Source organism: Stegodyphus dumicola, chromosome 6 (genome assembly GCF_044657685.1).
Source record: "Stegodyphus dumicola isolate Sdum_Otavi_A_Nest chromosome 6, ASM4465768v1".
In the NCBI taxonomy this organism is placed as follows: Eukaryota; Metazoa; Arthropoda; class Arachnida; order Araneae; family Eresidae; genus Stegodyphus; species Stegodyphus dumicola.
Window position 1 is genome coordinate 191,330,980 of NC_140773.1, and position 23,859 is coordinate 191,354,838.

The window sequence follows — 23,859 nt, forward strand, 5'->3', positions numbered from 1 at the left end:
TACATAAACAATAGTTATTATGATATAGCAAAGAGAAAATCAAATTTATAATCTTTTTCTACCTGAAATCTTAATTTTGGTATCTGCAAGACATTTGTTTAGCTGCATTTTTAAATTTAATTATACTGGCAGCAAATATTAAATTTCAGATAGATATTTACTTCAAATAATTCTAACATGTTCAAATAATCATTAAATAACTTACTTTAAGTCAAACTAAATTATGAAAACTTTCCAAGTGAAATAAAACTTGAGAATAAATAATGACAACCTAGTCTCTTTCTCTTATTTATTAAAATTTTCTTCCACGCATAAATAAAAATGCGTCTGTTTGTTCGTAAATAATTACAAACTTCTTTATTTCTTGCTACACTTTGGCACTTGATGGTATTTCAATTCTGATTAAGTTTGGAGCCCTGGATAAAAATTGCTAGAAATTATCTTCATCATGGATGTTCGTTGATCAATCGGGTTTTCTTAATAATTTTCATCTGTGAAAAAAAGCTGTTCATATATGAACGCATTCCCGATTATTCTTAGTGCAAAAATTCTTAACTGAGTGCATTTTTATTTGACAAGTATGAAAAAACAATAAAATCTGTATCCTGAAATCATCAAAACATGTGTATATCACATTATAAATTAATTAGCTCCATTTATAAACTGTTTGTACGCTATTGATATTCATTTTTAATAATACTGAAAATAGCGTAAACTCAGCCTTCATATAAGTAAAATTTTGAAATCTTTGCAACACCGTATTTCCAATAAGTATATTATTGAAATGTATTTGCCGGCTGCATAAAATTGTTCGTAGGGCGCAAGTTTGAAACCACGGGTATAAAATACTTGATAAAGATCTTTCTGTTCCACACTCTGAATGTTAAATTATTTCAAATCTTTAATAATTAGCAAAGTTTATGATTTTATGGTTAACTGATTAAGAAAAGTAGGCGAGAGTAATTTGCTTGAGACTGAAACTTTCGTAAAAGGCTATCTCTAACGGCTAGTATTCATATTAAAATAATAATATGTTAATAACTCTCAACAGCTTGGTCGTTCGTCGAGACGTTGACTGATTCAAACTATCGACTATGATTCAAACAGCAAATTGTCGCCAGATTTGCCTACTTTTGGCAATTTTTCGCCAAATCTGGAGATAAAAATTAGTCGCCAAAACTATTGCCAGCTTGGCAATATCTCACCAGTTTAGCGAGATAGCCATTTACCTCAATGTTAGACTTTCCCCTAATTTTATTTTTCTGGCAGAACTTCGTCTTTACAGACTTTTCATGTTCTACAATTTCACATATAATTTCATTAAAATTATTTACATATATACAAAATTCGGAGCACTATCAGTATCCAATACTAGATCGAACTATTAGTACCTATTCATCCATTGACAGGCAAATTAGTCTTTAATTATAATTATTTCCTATGAACTACAGTTATTGCAGAAAATGTTTTGAAATATAATTTCTATTTTAGTAAAACCATTAATAAAGAAAGTCTTTTATTTGATTTTTTTGTAACAGTTTCTATAATAAAACAATATTTATTTACTATCGTCATTACCAGTATTCGGAATGGTTTATTTTTTTATTCCTTTCCTTTTATTTTACTTTTGATATTGGTGATATTGCAATACGTTTGAATTAGCAGGACGGTTTGTCTCAACTCCAGCACAACAAAATTCAAATTTTTTTATGTTTTCTCTTTTTGTCGCTTTGATGCAAACAGTTCAAGTTTATTGTTTCATTATAAACAATATAGCAATTCAGAAAAGGAGAAGATATGCCTAACCTTAACGCTTTATATTCCAGTCTTAATAGAAAAGGAAATTAAAGTGTCCATTCGCTTAACTCTTCTGTAGCAACAATTATAGCTATTCAAGTAATAACCATAAATGAAATCATTTGCGCGAGGGAAAAGAAAGATGGATACGGTAGAACAGAAATAAACGTTTCGTTCAAAGATGAATTTTAAACGAAAAATGAAGCTAGCCAAACTTTATATGTAAAAGAACAGGCTAATAATACTGTACCTTTACCCCTTTTAGGGTGTACTCCAACTGCGCTAATGAAAATCCCCCCCCCCGGGTTCTGCTATAGTCCAACTGCGCCGATCAGAATTTCTTCCCCCTGCTGCCTACAGAGTTACAATTTAACTTTTCGAAGCCAATTGTAGCCAAGAGGAAAATAAAAATAAATAAATAGAATTACACATCACAAGACCAAGTAAAAAACTATCTAACAAGCAGGCTAATTACTTGAATAACAGTAATAAATGCGAGAGCTAACAAAGAAAATAAAAGGTATTGGTAAACATACATATTAGCATTACAAACATCTTCCATTTATTATAATAATATCATAAATTAAATAATTATAAAGCATACAAATTATATTTTTAATAAATTACATCATTAATAGTCAAGATGTCTGAACTAGACTGGAAAATTTAATAGAGTTCACTAGCGTGCAAAAAATTATTTCATATCAAAGTGTGTTAAAGTGTGCTAAAAATATTTTTTGTTAATTAAAGTAATCATGTAAATGTTTGCAGAAATTAAATTTAGTTAAATTTAAAAAAAGCTTAGCATGAAATCTATTATAACAACATTACTATGCATTTGGAATACTGACGTATAAATTGTAAATAAATTTAAATTATTATGCTAAGAAGTTTTTTCTAAAATTTATCTAGAAGAAAGGAATTAGATGAAGAATACTGCAAATTAATATAATCAGTCAGGCCTCTCAATAAATAAAAGTTTATTTTTTTAACCAAAAATTAAAAATTGGGATGCAAAAGTTTGAGTAATATACTTGGAAATATCTGAACATATAATTAATTATAAATGTATAATTAAATTAATAACAAGCTAATTAACAGTAACATTAAGCTTAATTTCATTCAATCTAAAACAAGCAATCGATGAGGAGCTCAGCATAACTGAAGTTTTAATGCTATTTTACGTAAATTTGCGTATAAAATAAAAGTTGCACTTGTGAAACAAATGAATAATATACTGATAGTCAACAGGAATTAAAATACAGTGGTTAAAAACATAACTACTTGTCAGAAGGTATGCAAAGTTGCCATGCCTAGAGAAATTGAATGATTATAGAAAACTCATAAAGTTAAACGCTACAGTGTGAAAAGAAAATTCTGGAATAAACATGTTAAGAAAATTAGATGGAGAAATAATCCTTAATTTATTGATATCCATATAAACTCTATGCTTTTGGAAAAATGTTACATGTAATTTCCACCGAGGTATCAATCACCGAAACCGAGTTAATTTCTTTCCTTATTTTTTCCTATTAGAGGGATTTGTAAAAAGATATGCTAAGGTAAAGGTGAAAATTTTTGCAATATTTTTAAAGAATAAATTAAAAAAGTATTTTTACTTCATGAACTGAAATTTTTACGCTACATTTTTACACAGTAAATAAGTCCCCCCCCCCCCCAAAAAAAAAAGAAAAACTGGAGGATCTCTGGGATTAGAAACTCGGATCGAACTACCAATGTTTAGTGACTTTTCCGCTTGATCGTAAGATCTTTCGAAATTAAGCTGAACAATATATTAAAGAAAGTAGAAGATACAGCACATGTAAAAACAAAAGTGGGCTGAATTATAGATAAACATGTTTGGTGAATGAGTTAAACATAAATAAGTATGCCATTATGAAATATTAAGAATGTAGCATAAAAGCATCAATGAAGAAGGCAATGGAAATCTAAAACACTGTAATCTAAATGTATAATATTATCAGTATATGCTATTAATTTCAATACTGCTGAAAAAATTATAAATGAATAATATTATAAATCACACGAACTCGTTGCATTATAAATTAAAACAGTTAGAAATATTATTAGCGTGATTTAGCGACCCTCATTGTTAAGAAATAATTTCAAGTAATTAATTTTACAAATAATTCAGCCTGAAACTGTGGTTAGAAAATAAGCTACATGCTGAAGATTAAGCTTTGCCAAGGTGTTAGAAACATCTTCTGTTAACTAGAGTTGTGATGCAAGAATTTGTAAAAATTATCATTTAAATATAAATTCGCATTAATACAATACAAAGTAGTATATAAATTCTACATACATGAAAACTTGAGTACAGGGCAACAATATGAGAAAAAGGAATTGATTAAAAGGGAACTGAAAATTCCAGGATATAAATATAAAAGAGTTTGAATTTTTTTTTTTTTTTTTTTTTTTTTTTTTTTTTTTTTTTAATTATGAAAATTCTGCTGATTCTCATAATTATTAATTTATTAATTAAATGTGTATTAGAAATTAAATGTATGCCAAAGTACATCAGGTGGAAAACAGAATAAATATTTAAACGTTTCTAGTATTAAAATTTGTAACAAAATAACCTTAAAATAACTTCAATGACTAAAAATGGAAAGCTTAATACGGGAATATATTGCAATAATATTAGAGTGAATTTAGAACGACTTAAGACGTCCAATTTTTAGACTTAATAAAAAGAGTTTTAAAATTAAATTAGAACTGTTTACCTAAAATGGTAAATTTGAAAGTTAAAACCATTCTGCTATCTAAGAAGATTTGTTAATATTTATCTAGACAAGAAACTTATTTAAGGTGGGCTACAAATCTGACATTTGATAGGTTGAGTATGCATCAGTTTTGTGTATGTCATTAATCTATCAATTTTACTATTCAAAACTGATATATATATATCAGCGACTAAAATCTACAACTTGGATTCTACAACAAAATCTACAACAAGTTTTTAATTCTTACAGAGAATAAAAAAGATCTGGCTCATCATTCCTTTAAGCATCATAAAACTTTAAAATGAGTGTAAAAGAAATTTACTTTTACTTTAGCACACGCCAGACTTTAAATTAATATTTGTTTTGCATGCACAATTTTTACAATATTGATAAACGAAAATAAAGGTCAGTCTCAATAGAATGTCCCATTAATGGCGATAAATGACTTTTTGTAGCACCCAATCTTCTTGGGAAAGAAATAGGGGACAGGAAACGTCGCGCAGTTTGTGGATTAAATAAGAGGGGGACGGGTATCTTCGATCAAATTTGGCGCAGTTCGTACCCTACCATCATTTTAGTATACAATGAGAAATTTATATAGTCCCGTTTTAAAAGCGACTTAAGTCAATGAACATTAGGTCATTCGACTTAATCACAGGAGAAAATAAAGATTAACATATCTGGGAGCCCACATGTTTTAATATTTTTTTAAACATATTTATAGGGAATTTTGAATTTACTATATTGCCTTTCATTTTCTCAGTTTTTGTGGATATGGTTCTAAATTTCTTATATCTTATCTATCATTGATTAATTTTCAGCAGCATATTGCTCGAAAAAATACTGGGATAATTTTGTTTTAATATAAAAAAATTTTTTGATACTTTAATATCAACATAAATATATACATATAACAAATAAATTAAAATACATTTGAAATACAAATATATACACAACAACAACATAATTAGTCTAATATTTCGTATTCTACTTTATAATTCTACAACTTTATATTCTACTTTATAATTCTAGTTGTCAAAAGCTAATTTTTACTTCCTTGTACGAAGTAAAGGAAATATTGTAATCGTGAGATTTCGGGTATCATATTTCAATGAAAATATCCATTTTGACCGCTCTCGAATCCATTTGAACGATGTTTTGCTTGACATCTGTACGTACGGACAGAATAAAGGGCTCTTTTTCCCAAAACGTATTGAAAAATGGTTTTAAAATGGATTCACATCTGTACGTACTATGTATGTAAGTATGTATCTCGCACAGCTGAAAAGAGAGTAGCCTAAGAACGTTGAAATTTTGTAAATCGGACTGTTATTACGTGTACTTGTGCGCCTCCCTTTTCGGTTGCAATCGGCGGCAATAAAAGTGTATATATATATGTTTAATTAAATCACTGCAGCCTAAGCACAGGATTCTTAATAGTCCTTCCGTCCTTTTGTTTATGTTGTTATTATACATATACACCCATTCTTACGTGGCTCGATGAGCTCAGTTTTTTTTTTTTTTTTTTTTTTTTTTCTTTTTCATTCTTATATGTTGATAAGTTGAGAGTTTTTTTGCTTTAAAAATGATTAAATTATGTTGTTCTTTTGATCCAATAGTCGTAGAATTATCAACAATTTAAAAGTTGTTTAGGTGGTATTAAGTCTAACGAAGCCGATATTTGTTTACATTTGAAACTCTTAGTAGAATAACGAATTAAGTCAGTTTGTGCACCAACTTCAGTGTCCTTTTTTCCGAGTGGGCCAAAAATAAGCTTTCAGTTTTGTGCACCAAAAAATGTGCCTTCTTGTTCGCTGGCCGAATGACTTGTTTCTGCGTATAAACTCTAATTTTAATTGTAAAAAATTTTTCTTTTTCCACTATTTTAACTGTATTTGGTTTTTATGTTTTTCTGTATTTTTACAATTTTTAATAACGATGTTTTGTGTTTTTGCGTTTTTGCCTTGTCGAGAAGTGACAACTGAATTAATTCAACGAGGAATATATCTCTAATGAAATTCAAGAAAATAAGTTTAAATGAAATGCAGCAAAATATGTGTATAATTTAATAAAATATGTGTACAAGGAAGTTTTGTGGTTTCCACATCGGATTCTTTTGCACTGTGAAACGTGCGAGTTCAGCAGTGTTCAAATTAATATTTTTTTATAATGAGAAATGTTAACTCGCACTTGTGTTATGCAGATAAAATAAATAAGTAAAAGTAAAAATGCAATTTAAATGCATATGAAACTCATACATATGCCTAAAATATTAACTAGGAGATTTTGAATTCTTAGCAATTAAATTCGTTAATATACAAAGTAAATCCATTTCTCTCTAAACAAATTGCGCTCAGTCTTGTCATTTAATGAATCCAAGTTCTTATTCTCAAAGTATAATTAAAAAATAAAGAAACTGTTAAATAATTTTCAGCCGATATCAGACGTTTGAAAACACTTTTACATATTAAAACTAACATATTTGCAATTATTTTCATGTCTGGTGACCGGAACTACATTACAGTCGAATTGCCTTTATTGTATGCATACTTTGTGTACCAAAATCATTTTATATTTCAAAACTAACACACCTTATATTCCGATTATACATCAGCACGCTTTTTTCTTAAATTTACTACGGAAGGATCCGTACACGTCATGGATTAGGGTGTTATTAGATGAGACAAAATAGTGGAGGGGGGTTAACACTAAGCTTATTAATTTTTGTTTTGTTTTGTTTTCCACTTTTTAACACTTCAAGAAATAAAGAATCTAATACCATCATAATAATTGAATAATATTAAAACCATACGATTTAGTGTCCTATGTAAATCGATTTATTTATATATATGTGACATGCAAAAAGGGCAAACAGTATTTGGATTTTCTCTGGAACCATTAAAGCTTTAATTTAAACGCATTTTGACCCAGAACTACAAGAATTTTACCCCTAAAATGATTCCACTACTTTTATATGCTATATAAAAAGCTCCTAAGATGTTTCAGTATGTTGGAGCACTTAAAGCGTATATGGAGTTTGAGCCCCTAAGGAGCATGTTGTCCAACATATGAAGTGCGAGTAAGTAAACTTCTTGAGAAACAATTAGTATAAAAAACCGCATTGTTTCAGAATTTTATCGTTATAATTACATTTTATTTTTATGCAAGTGACACTGTGCATATAGAAGATAAATTCGTAGCAAAGGGTATATTCTGCTCACACACACACACACACACACAAAAAAAAAAAGGACAGTTCCATATTTTGGGCCAATTGACGAAATTTAACTTGCATTTTTCATGTCTCGAAAGTAAGACTTGGGATATATATTAGATTTATACACAGTTTCTGAAATAACATATCTGTTTTTTTTTTTTTTTTTTTTTTTTTTTTTTTTTTTTTTTCATATTTCGATTCGTCGGCTGAAATTATGCCAAAGTACCAAGTTTTGTAAAAATTAACGTGTACTAAAAAATTATCTGTCAAAATTTTAGTTCCTCAATATTAATTGAATCTGGTATATGTACTTATTAATATTTTTTTTTTGTTAAACTTGCGTGACTGATTCTTTCATAGTTTAAAATTTAGGTTTAATACAAATAAATTTCCGCATATTTTTTTATTTATTTTTAAAGTATGTATTTTTTAGTAAATTTTTATAACTTTTTCTATAGCATTTTTACCATCATCTTAAAGAAGATGCATTTCCAGGCATACCATCAAACAATTAGTGTTTTTTTACTCAAAATTTCCAAAGGTATAGGTGAATTTTTATATTTGCGCGATTTGAAATTTGGGATATTTGTTATAAGCGATAATAACACTGTAATGACTTTGCGGATTAATAAGGCACCATGAGGAAAACGACACCAACATTTATTAAAAATTAACTTTCAAAGAATAATGAAAAAAAAATTAACATTTAAAGAATGAAGGCAAACTCGGAGCACTACCTCGCTCCTACAACATAATTAACCTACAACCTGCGTCCTCTGAGGCTAACATGCAACTCTCTTCTCTCTCACTTGCTGGGCTCTGCCAGGCAGCTGATTGGCTCACCGCTGCCAGATACATGACAAACACCAAGTGCGGTTTACGCACTTTTTTAAAATTATTAGAAAGAATGAATGATGTAGCTTCTTTTTTTCCGCTCGTGCACAATGAAAATGCTGAAAAAAGGGAAAGGGAAATAGATTACCATAAATTAAGAATTTTGCGAAGTTAATTATTCTTAACTGAGAAAAGTTTGCCAAGATAAATTTTTAAATTTCTCATCAAATTTTACAAAACTGAGTATTTAAGCATATCATGGAAAAAGGTCGATATGCCATTACCAGAAAAAATCCGAATTTCTGTCCGAATACCTATGTCAGAACATTATTCTTGCCGTTTGAGTTTCACGTCGGCTTAGGTCTGAGTCAATTTGCGCGTTATTCATTCTGTATAACCTCTGACTAACTTAACTTAGTTTAATTTGAATTCATTATTTTTGAGTTACGCCATAAATGCTGGCTGGATTGTAAGCACAAGAAATGCCTTCTGTTAAATTACTGAATCTTAATAAAAGGGTCTTTTATACCCTTCTTGTGATCTATGTCTGATTACTGAACATAGCAATAAGTCGCTTGAGTTCAGATTGAGTCTCGTTTTAGTTTATGGCTTAGTGAGATTCTGCAAGCATTATTTATTATACAAAACTTATTATTATCAACGTAGCAAATGCGAAATAATAATAACAATTTTAACCAAAATAAATATCAACATAGCCTTGTGCGACGCCCACTCAACCTATAATGAATCAGTGGATCCGGATATTAAAGACGGCAATGTTTAAAAGTTTAGAGCCACACGGCGGCAGTATGATTTATATTAGTCATTGTCTATAGTGTCCCCAAATTTAGTTAAAAATTTAGAGTTATAGCTTAATAGCTCATCGAAGATTGTAATACAAGATTTTCGGTGTTGTTATGAAGCAAAACATTTAGAAAACTTTCATAGTAATTATTTTCATAATAGGATCTGGTACTGACCAGTATTTCTCGAAAGATGTGCATATTAAGCACATCAGTGGTAGCCATTTTCTCTAAGATAATCACACCCCGACTATGCCACTACAGCAAGCTTCTTTTTCGTTTGTTTAGAGGGAAACAATTGTAATAATTTTGCACCATATTTATTTAATTCTCTTTCCAAAGTGAGTCAGAATCTTTCACCTGAACAAATGTACTTTTAATCTTCTTTCGAATTCTCTGACATTTGAATTGTAGTTGTCAATCTGAGACGGAATTATTAAATCTTTAGTCTCTTTTGCTTACTATTGCTAACTAGATTCAGTCAGTTCCAGGGTACCATAGATTCAGTCAGTACCAGCGTGATATAAATAATAAACTTTTGACGTGATATATAAAATTTTTACAGAAAAAACAGAAAAAAAGAAAAAAATTAAACAGAAACAAACTAACAGAAAAAATTTGTCGACGCATACTATTCTTTTTATTAAGGGTGGGGAGCAGCGTAAGGGAGCAATTTTATGGACTCTGTAAAAAAAAGGGGGATATGAGGTCTTTACATGCATAAAACCATGCAAATGTTGATTTCAACCTTATGTTGAAACGATTCAATCCAGGTTCTTCTTTCTCAGGTAAATACACAAATTTATTTGTCTTTCATAACTGCTTCTTTACTATTTCTGGAAGAAAAGCAAATCGAAATCATTTTCAACGTGTTTAGATTTTTATTCCCATTTTCTTTCGTTTTTATTCTTTAATTATATCTTAGGCCTTTTTTTATGTAACGCACAGTGTTTCGTGAAATATAATTCAGCCGGAATTTATGTAACTCTCCCTCTCGCCCCCCACTTCAGCTGAAAAGGAATTCGGTTGTGTAAAAAAATTCAGCTGCAGCAGATTTAAGTGCTATCATTTCTTAAATTGCTGTGCATCAAGATGAAAATGAAGCGAACTGCATTTTATTTCACGTTACTCATGCGATATGCATGTTATTATGCAGTCCGTCACGATAAAATTTTGAGAGTAACAAAATACAGTAATAAATTTTTCGGGATTATAGAAATGTTTTCTATTGCGAAATATTTTCCCTTTCTCCTCTCTCATCGGTTTACTTATTATATCTGCTATTTTCATTTATCCATATATTGAGTAAATTACACTTTGTTATCGCTATTTTCTCAGAGTCTCCATTCATGTACTATATATCTTCGAGTATTCTCCCCCTTTTATAACTAATTTTATCGTCCGAAATTTGAAAGTGGAAGATTTGCGTAATTTCATTTCCGAAGAAAGTGGCTACAGTAAGAACATAAATAAAAAGTAGCCATAAGTAAACTATTGGTAACTATCACAGTATTATTTCTTTAAAAGAAACCCACATTCCAACGAGAATGCGCAGTAATATTAACATTACAATAGCTGACGGATATTGAGCCGATATCTGACGGTAATTAAGCCGGCCATTCTTCAACCAAAATATTCGTAAACCAAAGCAAATTTTCTCTATAGTAGTTAATATAAAATGGATTTATTCTTTCCTAGATTTCAGACAACAGCTTACTTAAACCTTAAAACAGTATTTTGTGTATATGTTGGTAACCCAAAAAACAATGAAATCCTTTGGAGGAAGTACGAAAAAACATAATATTAAAAATTGACATAATATACATTTTACATTTTAAAAATATACATAATTCATTTTTAAAATATACATAATTCATTTTTAAAATATTAAACAGATAAAACAGAAGAAAAAGTGATTTAATTTTACTGTATTTGTACATAAAAGAGTGTACAAAGTCAACTAATTTTTAAATCTTCGTGTTCTACAAAGTATACCACGAGGCTTACACAAGTAAGCTATAGCAGTAACAGAATAAACAAATGTACAACAGCACCGCAAATGGGGGAAAATTATTAAAAAATAAGCAAAAGAAAAAAAATAAAAAAGGGGAAAAAAGAAAGAAAGTCTGAAAGCTTTCAGATTTTATATTGCGCATAAAAGGGTGTTTTTTTAACGTTCTGTGTTACCTTTATTTATTAAATATCGTGTTCTTCGCACTTAACAACATAAAATTCAATTCAACAGCAATACCACAAAATATTTAAAAATAACAAAACAGCACATTTTTAGAGTTTTTGATACACAGTCTTGTGTGCTGGAGATATTTTTTTTCCCCGTACAGTGCTGCCATTGCTCACTTTGAAAGTGTTGAGTTTGTTAATCAGAAATTCATTAAAGTTTTACAAAATTTTAAATAGATGATAAAACAAATTCGAAATTTAAAATTCAGGCTTCCAAGTACCCATGTTCGGTTGGAGGACTATGTTATTCAAAATTTGATGGCTCTAGGTACCGTAGTTTTTCACAATGCGAGAAACATTCATGCGAATTCTTCATTATTTAGTTTCTTTAAATATAATACATGGTGATAATATTTGGTGGCAACAGTTTGAAAAGTGAACCAACATAGAAAATGAAACTACGCAAAATTCTGTTTTCAGACTAATAGGTCTAACGCTCCTTTGGGCTATAAAATGAAAAGTCATAGAATAAAGAGAACTTAATAATCTAAAATGAGAACGAAGTTCCTAAAAGCAGAAGTTGTATTTTTAATTCGAAAAAGTTCAGAAAAAAATTGGTGGCCAAGATATAGACAGACGCATCAAAAGGCATATAGACAGGGGCAGCCTAAAATATCTTCTCTTGCTGGACACGATGAAGGCGCTCAAGAAGTATATGTTTTACATCTTCACCGCTGCTACTGCAGCTGCACAAGCTGAGGGAAGTCCATATTGCTTAATAGCTCTTAAAATTGCTATATCCAGTCCAAAATTGAGTTATTTTAAAATCTGTTGAACTTTATTCTATGTGTTCTCTAAAATCTGTTGAAATTTATTACTTTGTTCTTGTTGTAGATAACTTTTATTCTGTGAAAAATCGTAGGCAAAAATTTTTGGTTCCTTGCGCTTTGCGTTAGACCAGGTATCCTCTATTCCAAATAAATAGTCTGATTTCTATAAAAGCGCTTCCAGAGAGAAGCAGGAATGCGGAGATCGAAATCAATTTGAAGTTTCGTGGCTAGCTTTGTTAAGGTATTAGCATTCTCATTTTCAACATTTCCACAGCGAAAGTAAGCAAAATGAATGTCGATATCAAAATCTTGCAGGGTGTCAATAATAATCCGAATTTCAACAGAAGTTTCTCTGAAACATTAATTTTCTGTTATAACTGTGCAAGATTCTGTACTGTGTACTTTAAAGTTACAGTTGAGTTAAAGAATCTCAAGAACTGATAAGCGAATAATCGCTTGAGTTCTTGAGACAGTAACCAAAACTTGAAAAGGGTTAAAGACCCTTTATTATTCAAATAAGGTTTATCAGAACTCCGTCTTGGAGTAGTACAATAAAGCCGACACTCGGACTTGAGCTTAAGAGACTAAGAACTAAACTATTCTTAACTAAAAAAAGATATAGCCGAAGTTAACAAAAGTCTAACAGAGTTGGCCCCTTAACGCTGAAGTGCGAAGCTATCAAGGGCCTAAAGTACGGCCGAGCGAGCTTAAGAGAGAATAGTCTCAAAAGGCGGACGCGTGCTAGCCAGAATCTCTGGTTCTCTTTGACTAAGACAGTAGAATTTCGCGGTTAAATATCGCTCTGACTCAGTTAGCATTTAAACGTGATTCTAAAACTACATTCTGGCCAGAAGTTGTAAGTTGAAATTCAGAAATGAGGTAAGCAAGTTTAAATCAAAATTAAACTGTTAGATAAATTAATATAATCCTTACAACTGTAGAGAAAATCACTGCATATTAAAATAAGCATTGCTCTCAAACCCCTACAAGAATTTTGAATGCATTTTAGCTAGGTTTAACCACAAACTTAGCCTAAAACAATAGAGCACCGATCATTACTATTTGAAATCTCTTTCTTGTTTATCTTCATAAACAATTAAAGCAAGGCCAACCTTTCAAGCCCTATTCATTTTACTTCCGTCTGTAAAACAAATTTGTACCCTTCAAGGACAGTAATGGAATAGTTCAGTGCTCCGCAACCGGTGTGCCGCGGCACACTGGTGTGCCATGAGTAGGATATAGGTGTGCCGCAATCAAATACATGTATTTGACATTTTGCAATTTTTTATCATGTATTTAATACACAATGACAATTTTTTTCTCTTAATAATGTCTATTTTAAATGTTTTTATATATTTCACTGTTGTGTGGTTGTGTGTGTGATTGTAAGTGTGTCAGCATTTGAATTTTTTCGGCACTTCCTTGATAACTCGGAACTCTTTGGTGTGCCACGAAATTCCAGAAAGATTTTTTGTGCGTCGCAGGTGAGAAAAGGTTGCGGAGCACTGGAATAGTTAACAACGGTGTCTGTATAGGATAGGATTATATAGGATTCCTGTTATAGCATTCCTGTTAAAAGGATGAGGTAGAAAAGAAACTGAAAGATTGCCGTCAAGAAATTTTGATGAGGATTGCCTGCAAATGCATATTTTCATCGCAATATTTATTGCTCAGAATATAGGAGGAATATCAGCGACAGTAAAAAGTACCACGTAACTAGAAGTCCTGTAGTCATGAACATTCTTAAAAGAAACCTTCATTGAATTTTCCTTAGAAGCTTGCAGTTTACTTTTTTCACTAAGATATTATTGATTGGGTGCGAAATTTTCCTTAAAAATAAAAGTGTGTTAAAGTAGGGCATGTTTTTTAAATTCTCTAAGAGCCCCTCAGTCTGTATGATGCATGAGATTCACTGGGCTTCCGTGTCACTTAAGTTTGTCCATTGTGATTTGCTATTGCTTACATTTTAAAATTTTTCTATGGCATCGCACTAAAAATGATTATGCTATAGCTTTCTGCTGCTTTATCAGGGTGATAGAGCTAAACTTTGCAACTTATCCAGTGTTACACAAATTTCACGGATCAGAGACCTGGAATCAATATTCTTTCTTCCTGTTCTTAAGACACTTCATAGTCGCCTCTTAACGCTCCTTCTGAACTTGTAATTCTTTCATGTTGAGCTCATTTTTATTGGACCTGAAGAACCTTCTCCTAGTCTTCATCGTTAATTTTTCAGCCATGGTTTTGCTTAGAGACACAATTTCTTAGATAACAAAAAAGGTCACAAGTGTAAAAAATCTCAAAGTCTCTGCAGGAAACCCAACCTGAGGGTAATTTCCTCCAGGCCAAATTCAAGGTTCTATAAGTAACTTGCTGCCAGATTTTTGTTAATGAGATTTAAGGAGGGAAAATATTGTTACGAGTACTGTATTTAGATAAAATTCATTTATTCCCCCTTGTAATACAGCGCGTGATAAATTTTAAGAGATAGCAGAGATAGCTACGTCGAAAAAGTAAAAATACAGGAGCACGTGCATTTAACATTGAATAAAATTTTATATCGGTAATTTATATTTAATTCGAATAAATGTAATTGACTACTGTGTTAGCTGTAACCGTAATTCTACTCTTTTGCTTTCCAGAAATCTCGAGAAGCAAAGAAATTACGAGAGCTCTCTCGCGACCGATTACAAGCTTTAAAAGGCAGGAGAGAGACATCTCAGCTCAGTTGTCTAGTTAGCTGCTGCTATTATTGTTGATCGGATTAGCTTTCTCTGCGCTGTGGATTACGTTCTATTTAACGTTTTACTAGTTTAAAGTATAGTTACTGATTATATTGCATGATATTGTGATATTCTGTATATATCTCTGAGGAAAAATTCGGACATGTTGACAAATTGTTGACAGATGTTCTGTTATATTTCTTTTGGTAAGAATAAATTTTATTAACCTTTTGTTGGACTTGCGCTTTCAATCTATTACGAACCCGTACGCACGTAACATTATTAAAATGATGCTTCTAGTAGTCTCTGAAAGTTAATTATGTAGCATAAATTATCTCAAAACACCTTTGAAAGTTCCATATTGCCAATTTGTGTGTTCATAAATCGAAACACTGTTCAACATCTGAAAAGCCTTTTATTCAGATAATTTGTTTTTGAAGAAAGATGTTCGTAATACAAGGTTCTACTAGATATCAAATTTACTGACAGTCTTCTTAATTCCGAACAAGAGAACTGAATCCTGATTAAAGGTAACCTTACAACTTGGTTGTAAGGATGAATCCATATGATTAAATTCGTTTGTTAACCCAAAGGGCGTTAGCTCAGAAGGGCTATTAATTTCGTTTTGGCATTTTGCGTATAACGTTAAATGTCCGGTACACTCTTCTTGTTGCCACCAAATATTATCGCCCTGTGTTATATTTAAAGAAATTAAATAATGAAGAATCTGCATAAATGTATATATGTTTCTCGCGATGTGACAAAATAACGATACCTAGAGCCATCAAATTTTGAATAATGTAATCCTTCATCGAAAATGGAAGCCCTAATTTGGAATTTGTTTTATTATCGATTTCATATTTTGTAACACTTTAACGATTTTTTGTTTAAGACTCAACGATTTCAAAGCGAGCAATGGCAAACACTGTAAAATTATCTCTAGCACTCGAGTGTATCGGAAATTCTAAAGATATGCTCATTTTAAAATTATTTTCCGATATTTCCTGTTGAAATGAATTTGATGGTTTAAGTGCGAATAACATGATATTCAATAAATAAAAGTAACACACAAAACGCTAAAAAAAATGTCCCTTTGGATATTAGTTATTTTTTTTTTTATTATTTCATGTTAACTTCTGTGACATTTTGTATTCTCTCTGCTTTAAATTTTATTATTATTTTTTTTTAATTTTAATTTTTTTGTCCACGCATAATCATTCGAATTTTGTATTTTTGGAAAAAAAAAAATAAATATTTATTTATTTAGAATTTGATATTTTGTTTTTATAAAATAAAACGTTAAAATTTCTATATTTCGCCATTGATTGTATAGTAATGTAGTTTTGCAATAAAGTGAATTAGAAAGAAGCAAATGCTATCAAGAAAATCATACAGAAAAGAATAATAATGCAATGTTTATACCTAAGTTTACCAGAACACTTCGGGATATAAATCGCCTGTCTTGCTGCACTTATTAGTATTAGTATGCATTACTACTATATCGAAGTAACATTTTAAATGAAACTCAACACCGTAGATGTTGTATTATGTATCTTTAACAACACACATCAGAAATGAGAAGCTTTGCAGGAGACTTGTATATTACAAAACATATTGTACATATTTTGTCATGCAAAGGAAAAACAGACTTCTCTACATATATTTTATTCATTTGTGACACATTGAAATTTTTCTTAATTTTTCTCGATATTTCTAGGTCATGTTAACAGATTTGTTGCGCCGTTAATTTAAATAATAATGAAAAATATGTGCCACACAAGAGATTCAATCAAAAACTGTATAAATTTTCTTAATTTTATTTTAGTGCTATTTATCTGAAATTCTTTACAAGAATAGGCCGACCTATAACATAGTGATATTACCCAGCACAAACCAAGGACTATATAACCGCAGTTACAGAGATCGCATGCTATTGGAACAAATCTGACTCATATACAATTTTGAATAGTAAGTATAAATATGAAACAAAAGCTATTAAACGAATGTTAATAAAATGTTATAAAATATATATAAAAAAATTATCTCTAAAAGTTGGCCAAATATTTTACAAATAGAGCCCCCCCCCCCGAAAAAAGTCCTTAGAAAATAAAAAAAAATCACTTTTTCAGAATATCTACAGCTATACTTTTTCTAAAAAAATATTCTTCTTTTCCAAACGATTTTAGTCGCGAGAACATAGTTAAATTTTGCTATTAATTTTTTTTTTTTTTTTTTTTGTCAATGCTTTAGTCAATATTTTGAAGCTTTTCATAAATAAATCATCTTGACTAGAATTGAAAGTGTTTGTAAATAAATAATATTGATGCGGGGCTATAATAATTTTTAAACATAACAGATTTTAAGATTTGAAAGAAATCTCAAAACTGTGATTCCTAATATTTTTTTTAATCTTTCCACTAATATTCATGACATTTTGATTTTAAGCCCACATTGCGAGACCCCCAACCACGGTGTGGCTTTTTTAAAATTATGCGATGTGTCTGAAACTTGTTTGCTTAGAAAAAAGTTATATGTTTTATAAAAAATCGGGGGGGGGAGATGAGGAAAGTAACAGATGCGCGCAATTTAATCCCGCATTGCTCAGGTAGTAAGCTGAAAAGAAACAAAAATTCATCAAACAATTAACAATATAAAGCAAATCTACCAGCTGCAAATAGTTAAAAAAATCATAATGATAAACAAGAACTAGGAATTAAAAAGAGGAGAACCATTAGCAAAATTTTCAGTTTTAATTAAATAATGAGCAAAAATTGCTTGATGAAAAATAGAAATAAAAATACGTCAGTATTCTTTTCAGCCGTTAACAATATACAATCATTTAAAAACCGCGCATTAAATTTTTCAGAATTGAATTAAATCATTTTTTATGGATCTTACATTTTAGAATGATGAATAGCTGTAATGAAGAAATATATAAAATTGTTCGGGAAAGGTAAAAAAAATTGGTCACACTGTCGCGTTTTTCTCACAGTCTCATTTACTCATTACAACTTGCGTTGTTTGCACGGGATAGTACGCAGCTTTTACTGGGAGAGGAAAATGGGAGAGGAAAACTTGGACGAGTTCCATAATTCTCCTTCTGACAAATGAAATGACGTCGCAAGTGCAGTGACACTTGATTGCGTTATTACGCCATTTTCCCAGTTCAAAAGACTCGGTCAGTTCCCCCATCACTGAACATTTGAACAACTTCATAGTAGTTAAACGAAAGGGAAAAAAAAAGTAATTCCCTGAATCTTCGAGAGAGGGCGCTTAAAGCATTATTTTCCGCAGTTAAACGTACTTGAGCGATAAAAGTGAGTGCGTCACGAAGAACGAACAGCGTTTAAGATTTATTGTTTTAGTTTCTCATTATTGTCAGCAAGAAAGCTGCTAACTTTTAACGCTTCTGAATCGTGCTCTTTTATATCGAGCGAGTGTTTCTTAGTCTTTTTAACCGTAATCAAGATCTTTTATATAATTACTTTCAGTATATACAGTATTTATTATAATGATTTCAGTAATTTGGAATTTTATGAAGTCAATTTAGTTGTCAAACTGCAGAATTTGTAATGAATATTAATTTTACTTCTTTTCCATCACTCGCAATTTCTTGGATCTTCGAAGTATTATCTCAATTCAACTGCATATTCAATGTATTATGAATATTATTGATAGCAGTGGTGGTATATTGTTTAACAGAAATATGACAACATTTGTAAATTGTCATCATATTTTTGCATGCAATTAAGGACTTTGAATCCGATTTGATTCAATTTATTACTGATGGTTTTTGCTTTTGAAAGATTACCATCATTTGAACTTTTGACAACACAGAAAAAGAACTTTAAATAAAAGTCCTAATTATTATATTCAGTAACAGTTGTTTTGTTGTAAAAGAATTGAGTTTTGAATACGATGTAATTAACACATATAAGTAAACCTTGTATCTTAATAACATAATGAAGTATATTCGGGCTTTAAATAATATTACTTAAAGACCGTTTATTACACTGCTGTTTTTATAAATTCAAAAGCAGTTCGATAAATTATGTAAATATAATGCCACAGAAACAGTAACAGCAGGAGCAAACCCTAAAACAACATTTGAAATTGCAAATTTCAGAGCTTGGAAGCATTCAGTTCTTTATTTAATTGATGGTTAACTGTCTCGTAAATTGAAAAAAAAAAAAAAATTAAAAAAGAAAAGATGCACTGCTAGACAGTACTTGTTGCAAGAGGAAGCGCTGAAAATACACACGTGATATCGTGTTAAAAATAGCTAACCATCTGGGTTATTGTTTGCACCCAGCTCTGTTTTTATGCGTTTTTCCCCCTTGGATTTTTTTACTTGTTTTCTTCTTACATGACTTTTAAAAAATGTTTTAAAATTTTGCTGCGTATAGATATAGGATGAAAGAGAAAAAATCGGTCCAAGCTTTGTTTCCTTACATAATAATCCTAAACATATACTTCCAATTAAGAGTTTGTTAAAGAAAGGAATATAAATTTATGAAAATATTGTGGGAGATGTAAAACTGGGGAGGGGGATCACTGGTACAGACTTTGAACAAAATTCTATCGGCTTCAAGGGTAATTAATATAAGTAGCATGAAAAAAAAAAAAAAAAAAAATAGAATCTAAATTTTTTCTTTCTTTTTCAATGAAGGTCCACCCATTGAAGTTATAGGAAAGAAAGTTTCACCAGCAAGACCTTTAAGCGAGAGGATCATTGGGTTCTTTCCATTTTCTGCATACGTCGGAGGAGAGCATTTAAGATGATATAGTCTTCATTGTTAGGGCAATTAATATCACTGAGAACGCGTACTGTTCAGTTTTAATAAGGATTCTGAAAGTACTCTCAACTGGAAAGATTCTTCAACAGGCGTGTCAAACTCAGTACTTCAAGTGGGCCAAATAGTCATCATGTACAATAGCCCGGGCCGCAAGAGAAAAAATGTCATTTTCATACTTAACGATGCACACTGATGTTCAAAATTAAGGGAATTTGCACATTATGCCTAATTTTTGAAAAAGTAATGGACAGATTTTAATGAAATTAAGCATGAATATGCATTTATAACAGAGAAAGAGATGTACCATTCAAAAGTCATCTTATATATTCATGAATATCAGTAAAGCTCCAAGTACAGAGACGTTCAAAATCCACATGTTATATAGAACTGAAGACAGTATAGTGGCTAGAGGAACCGACTGCAATACCAAAGGGCCCGGGCTCAAATCCTGAAGAAGGCATAGTTGTAACTGTCTGTCCCTTCATAGGAGGCAAAGGTGGCCTACCTTTGCCACCTTATGAAGGGAGAAAATAAATTGCCTTCATAAATTGATTACCGCTTCTGGCTTTAGTAGTGGCCAACGTCCATGATGATGACTTGTGCCGGCCTCTAGGGGAAAATATCGAATTGGAAATGAGTCTAACAGGAGATATGGTCGCTGTCACAGCTAGACAGGTTGCGAAGCGTAATGGCATATTAGACAGGAGGCAGTTAAGGACCCTCTGTGGCTGTCGATCCTACTCCTACAGCAAGGCCGTTTTTAACTGCAGGATGATGGTTCTCTGAGGGCGATGGCGAGATAAAATTGCCGTACCAAAAGCAACCCAGATATACTCTATAGGGGTAAGCTCAGGAGATGTGCCTATCCAATCCATGCGGCGAATATCCTCACTTTCCAGGTAATCATCGACCAACTTATGCCTATGTGGCGAGCGTTGTCATCTATTTAACGGGAACTCAGGACTAACTGCGCCCCTGAAAAGTCGAACATAGGGCTCTAATGTCCCCTCTTTGTACCTAATAGCAGTTAGAGAGCTTTTGTCAAACACATGCAGGAGTGTGGCCGTCCAACATAATGCCTGCCCAAACTATTACAACTCCACCACCATAATGATCCTTTTTTCTGATCAAGGAGGAATAGTATTGTTCACGAGGCTCTTTACAGATTCAAGTACGTTGTGATACAGAGTCAGTGGCCAGGCTGAATAATGACTCATCTGTAAAAAGCACGGTGTTCTACTATAGTTTGGTGAAAGTCGCATGTGGCCTTCAACAAAACGCGTTGTCTTGTGTGCTGCAGTGAGAGGGATGCAAAAAGCGGGTCTTCTGGCATACAGCTCTATTTCATGAAATCTTCTAGCAAGTGTAGAACACTGAAACTGGGGTTCCAGTGGCAGCATACAGCTCACGTGAGAGCTGTGAAACTGAATCAGTCCTATATCGCCGCTAAGAAAGTGCCAAATAACGTTCCTCATTTGTTGGTTTGAATCTAGGTTGACCTCGTCTAGGCTTCTCCATCCTAAAACTGTTTCCATAATTGCAGACGACACTGGGTGTTGCACTGAACTCTGTAGCCACCTGCGCTGTTGATTAGTATGTTTTCAGACTTCCGACAATTCTCCATCTCATTCTGACATCCATACGTTCGTGACTACTCATTTTACTTGATACCTTATAAAATTTACACAGCTCTTGCAAGAAACACAGCGAATGTGGTGAAGCAGTACGAGCACACCAAATCGCCGAATACCCCTTGTTTGCTTATATCCGCTCTACAACCACAGTTTCTCAAACACACACGTGTACGCTTACATATTGGACTGTAACTATTTGGGCAATTCTTCAGCGGCATAATTAGCACCTTTGGTTCTATACTTTTCGTAAAAATAGACAAAAATTGATAATTCTCTTAATTTTGTACACGAGTGTATTTAAAAAGTCAGTGAATGCATGAAATATTGTCTAATACTGCAGATTTTTTAAAAAAAAAAAAAGAAGAAGAAGAAACGTAAGGAAATCGGGTGTTAGAGAGTATCTATTGTTTGTGTCCCAATATCTGGCATCATTTTCCAGCAACCAGGTTTAGAATTCCGGAGATATGCTGCTCGTTTTAGTGATTTTAAGAAGAAAGTAGAATGAATGTCTGTTATCCTGGATGTAGTTGCAGATTTGTTTCTTTTCATAAGTAAGAAAAACTGTTCATTTTGGTACATACTACCGAACATAAAAATCGCATATGATACAAATTTTCGACTTTCTGAGAACCGCGCAGGATAGCATTTGCAAATTTCAGACATGTCACTTTACCGAATTTTTGTTTCACAGCTGAGTCATACTTTTCTTAATTCCACCTGTAAATGTATAAGGAATTCCCCTCTTCCTTACCGTACGCCTTCGTTGCTTCGAAAAATCGTTCGGCTAGCAATCGGAAGGACCAGAATTCAAGTCCTGGCGAGAGCACTGCTAATGTTTCATGATTCTGGCTTCGAAACAAACTTAAAGATATTGCAAACGAGCTGGCATTTTCTCAACGTTTTCTGAGAAAATATTTTTTGTGAAGAAACTGTTTTGAGTCCTTTTTTTAGAATCGCAGTTGTATATACGCTCGATATAAAGCGGGATTTCAATTTTTAAGTGATTATTAAGTCATTTCAGTTTTTTATTAATAACTACATAATTTTTGCTGTTTTCTCGAGGTGAATCGAGAGCCGCAAAAAATGAGTCACGGAATACGTCTGATCCGCGAGCAGCGAGTTTAGCGTGTCTGCTTTAAAATGTGCAACCTTTAATTGGGTGTCTGTGAAAGAAACTGTTTTTGTGGTGACAGTTAATTTGTTTAAGAATAAATCATCAGAAATGGCACATTAAGCCCCATACTTAAAGTATTGAAACTGCTCAGAGGTGCATAGATAAGGTTCTGCGTCTCCCCGTCCAAAATACGGCTCTTTAAGAATGCTGTAATGCTATATTGTTTATGTGTTTGAGTAAATCGGTTGTTATGAGCTATTATGAACTAAAATTCAAAGGTCACTTCACATACACACTAGCAGGAGAACGGAAGAAGTTTGGTGAACGCGAAACCTTAGTCTCGTAAACAGAATCTAGGACGGTATTAACAAAATGAAGGCAAAATATGCTCTTCTCCCCGGAGAGTAAATGACAAGCAAATTAATATATAGTATGTTACGGCCAAAGCCCGAAGTCGGCCAGTTCCCGAATTCACCGGCCAAATCTCTAAACAGCCAATATCGCCTCACAATGACGGGCCAATGTCCGATGTTTGGCCACAGTTCGCGAAATGGCATGGGGCGATCGGCCAAAGTCAGAAGAAAAAGGTCATGAGCAAATTTTGGGTGTTTGTATACTGTAATTCTTATGATAATCACATTATAGCTGCCACAGAGGAGTTTTCCGACGAATCTTACCTCTTAGGCGCCTAGGATCGTCCTTCGGAACAAAGGCCAAGGAGGTACGGGGGCCCTAAATGGGCTGTAGTCTGAAGGGAGAAGTTTTAGTGAGTAAGGATCTCACAGTACCAGAAACCTCCTAGTCTCTTGGGAAAATTTCCTCTCCCTTGGAGAAAAGAAACAAACAAAAAGATAATCACATTATCTACTGAATTAGTTTATTACAGAAAATTATCAGTATCATCACTTGTTACAAGATGAACTTTTGTGACATTTCGAATTGCACAGAAGTTTGTTATTTTTACATCTGCAGCGATTTGTTGAGCACTTGATAGTGCAACTGCATCGAGTGAAGCCTTGGCCGCCAGCCAGCGATTGTGAAGAGGCAACGGTTCGTAATGATTTTTCCTCTGTGCCCACGGATGCCAATGTGAATCGAATAGTCTTGCTTCAGCACATCGAACATTGACCAGGGAGTTCCGGGCACTTCGGGAAGTGGCCGGCCAAAGTCTCATAGACGCTATTCA

General features: G+C 32.2%; 1 protein-coding gene across 1 annotated transcript in view; it reads right to left on the bottom strand.

Moving 5' to 3' along the window:
- Window positions 1-18,109, bottom strand: part of LOC118192973 (epimerase family protein SDR39U1) — a 65,905-nt gene extending 47,796 nt beyond the window's left edge. Inside the window, exon 1 of the mRNA XM_085819283.1 lies at window positions 18,028-18,109. The gene's annotated coding sequence lies outside the window, so the exon portion shown is untranslated. The remainder of the gene's footprint in view (window positions 1-18,027) is intronic.
- Window positions 18,110-23,859: the final 5,750 nt, after the last annotated feature.